This window comes from Capricornis sumatraensis, chromosome 11 (genome assembly GCF_032405125.1).
Source record: "Capricornis sumatraensis isolate serow.1 chromosome 11, serow.2, whole genome shotgun sequence".
NCBI lineage: Eukaryota > Metazoa > Chordata > Mammalia > Artiodactyla > Bovidae > Capricornis > Capricornis sumatraensis.
Window position 1 is genome coordinate 54745659 of NC_091079.1, and position 3803 is coordinate 54749461.

The window sequence follows — 3803 nt, forward strand, 5'->3', positions numbered from 1 at the left end:
TCCATGGAATTTTCCAGGCAAGAGTACTGGAGTGGGGTGCCATTGCCTTCTCCCATCATAATCTCTTAGCAGTTACCAAAGAACAGTTTCGGCCAAATCTCAGTTTATGTGGCATGCCAAACCAAAGGAATCTAGTGACTGTCCCATGAAAGTACAAGTACTCTATCACCAGGAGTGTGTTGCTGCTGCTGCTAAGTCACTTCAGTCATGTCTGACTCTGTGCGACCCCATAGACGGCAGCCCACCAGCCTCCCCCGTCCCTGGGATTCTCCAGGCAAGAACACTGGAGTGGGTTGCCATTTCCTTCTCCAGTGCATGAAAGTGAAAAGTGAAAGTGAAGTCACTCAGTCGTGTCCGACTTATAGCGACCCCATGGACTGCAGCCTACCAGACTCCTCCATCCATGGGATTTTCCAGGCAAGCGTATTGGAGTGGGGTGCCATTGCCTTCTCCAAGGAGTGTTTTAAGCACACCCAAATGTTAGTTTATTTTAGTTCCCACATAGAATACTCTCATTTCAGTGGAGCAGCTATCAGCATTTCAGTCAAAAGTGTTATATTTCCCATCATTGACTCCTCCTGGTAGAATGAATACATGAATGAATGAGATGGAGCTGACTGACACTAACTGAAGGAAATTTTATACATCAGAACTTTCCACTAAGCACTGGCTATATTGTCTAAAGGTAGGACTTCTAAAGTTATATGTCCCTGGATTCAAATCCCAGCTCTCTTTTACTTGTCACATCATCTTAGAAAACATTTTGTAATCATTCCATACCTCAATTTCCCCATCTGTAAAATGGGGGAAACATAATAGTTATTTTCTTCCCAAGTGGTTACGATTTATTTTACGTGAACTACTTAGAATGGTTCCTGCCATGATGTGCTGTTTGTACTGGCTCACAAGGACTGATAGTTTACATCTTTTTTGAATCTACAAATCTTCCCATCCCCATATTCGGTGATGTCATATTAGTAACTTGCAGTAATTGGCCTTGCGGAGAATATTTACACCATGGAAACTGGCAAATGTTATACATCAGAGGCTGGCTGGCCAGCATGACTTTGATTAAAAACTACCTATTAGTAAGTTCTATATAAATGCTTACATTATTATTATTACTAGCCAGTAGGTACTCCTATTCCCTGTGGGTTTGAGAAGGCATTCTGCTAAGTAAATAAATAGTTTTGAGTTAAACTAACACTTATAGGATTCCTTTAGAAGTTGATTACCTCAAGGGAATCATTACATACATTTGTGGTCTTTAGATCTTAATCCTTAATTCACTTGAAATTGATTTTTGGCTCCATGGAAGTAGGAACTGTGTCTGCTCCTCTCGTTGCTGTAGCCCCCACACCTACCAACAGAGAAAGCACTCATAAATATTTTCTAAATGAATAAATAAATGAATTAAAATTTCAAAGGGCTTTCACATCTATTTCATCTTTTTCTTAGCTGTCAATAAGTCAAGATTTATCCCCAATGCCTGGTAAGGAAACTGAAATCCCAAGAAGTGCCTGATTGCTGCTTTGCTTTCTTTCATCACATTAGGTCCATTAGCTCAGCATTTCCCAAAATATGTCCCATAGATTGTGAACTTTGGAGGATGTTAATAGTTGCCATGTGACAGGGGATCCGTGGGTAGTAAATATCAAACTTACTATGTTATAAAACCAAAATATATTGGTTTGTTCATTACAGGTTTTATCAGAGCCCTTACTAAGTCAGTATGCATTGTGAAACTGGAGTGGGGGTCGTTGAGTATGAGCATTTCCTGTATTGGATGGTAGGTTTTTAAAATCATGTCTGTAATAATAGTGTGAAACAATCACCAGAGCAGTGCTTCTCTAGGCCAGAGTACTAGAGTGGGTAGCCTTTCCCTTCTCCAGGGGATCCTCCCAACTCAGGGGTCGAACCACGGTCTCCCACATTGCAGGCAGATTCTTTACCAGCTGAGCCACAGGGAACCCCAAGAATACTGGAGTGGGTAGCATATCCCTTCTCCAGCAGATCTTCCTGACCCAGAAATTAAACTGGGGTCTCCTGCATTACAGGCGGCTTCTTTACCAACTGAGCTATCAGAGAAGCCCCTGAATCACCAGGGACCTTGTTAAAAATGCAGATTCTGACTCAGTGGGTCTAGGTTGGTGCCGGAGACTCTGCATTTCTAACAAGCTCCCAGAGGATGCCCATGCTGCTGGTCCAGCAGGCCATGCTTTTAACAGCAAGGCACTAGAACATTCCAGAATCAAGAGTCATCTAGCATCTCAGTGAAAGAGTAGGTGACATCCCTGGAACATATGCTATTCACCATGAGAACCAACTGTTGAAACAAGTATCCTGTTTGGGGTGGGCAGATGAGGGAATATGGGGGATTCCCTGGTGGTTCAATCGATAAATAATCCACCTACAATGCAGGAGATGTGGGTTCGATTCCTGAGTTGGAGAAAGGCATGGCAATCCATTCCAGTATTTTTGCCTGGAAAATTGCATGCACTGAGGAGCCTGATGGGCTACAGTCCATAGGTTTGCAAGGAGTTGGACATGACTGAAATGACTAAGCACACATGCACGAGGGAATATGGGACAAACCCATATGAAGAGCAAGATTTGGAGAGAGCAGAGGGCAAGACTAAATTTTAGTAGCATGAATAGGGCAGGTCTCATTCAACTAAAGTTTAGATAGCAGACTAATTGGGGAAGGGACACAGGGAAGAATCAGTATCTTTTCAATTGGCATATGGATTAAAACAGCTTCATTTTTGTCAATAAAAATCAGGTAAAAGAGGAAGAAAGCCAGACCCAGTAATGGTTCAGATTTAGTTATTATTTTCTCTCTCTACTCACAAATTCAAATTCCAAGGGTTATAAACTCTTTACTCTTTTAAACTTTTAAAACTTTGATTTATTAGGGAAAATGGGATTTTAATGTCAGAAATTGGAAGGGGGAAAAAGTGGGCTGGGATCAAAAGAGGTTAACCTTGGGTCAGATGAGGAAGTAATACTAAAATTATAATCAAGAGTCTAAAGGCTTCCTAAATCCTCCTGTCTCCAAAGACCCATCTTTCTGACCAGGTCCTCTTCTAGTCTGGGAACCTAATTTTGGCACCTGCATTACCCCAGCAGCTGCTACTCTCTGCCACAGCCTAGCAGATTCTTCTCTGGTGGTTCCTCAGCAACTATGTTTTAATAACCTTTGTGGGTCACACAATTCATAAACGTAGAGCTGGGATTAGGCTAATGGAGGTGTGATAAGATTCTCCCGCAGTATTTCTATCAATGATTCATGACTACCAGGTATAGCTTGACACATTTTGATAACTTACTTGAAACAAAAAGGTTAATAACTCATGACTTCCTAATAGATCAAAACTTTTATCAGTGTAAAGCAATATATTTTTCTAATTTTAAATTTTTCCCTTGAATTCTTTGTGTTAAGTTCATTTTGTCACTCCTGTTGCTTACATTTTCACATTTACCTTTGCTCATCTTTCTGTAATGCTGGTTTAGATTATTCTCTAGTTGATTAAATTTCTTAAGCCAAATGGAGAGTATTTTTGCTTTTACTAATGTTTATATTTGTTGTCAGAATTGATAGGTTTTATTATTTTTCTGTTGTTTATGACTTTGGATTTTTGTGGGTCTCAATGTTTTCCTTTTTGTTTTTAATGCTTTGGTTATATTGATTCTTTTTGCCTATTTTCTTCTCTATTTTAGTGCATTGACATGCATTTATTCTGTTTAAATTATGTTTGTAGTTACTTAAAATTTTTTGAAAAATAATCTAACCTATATTTCTT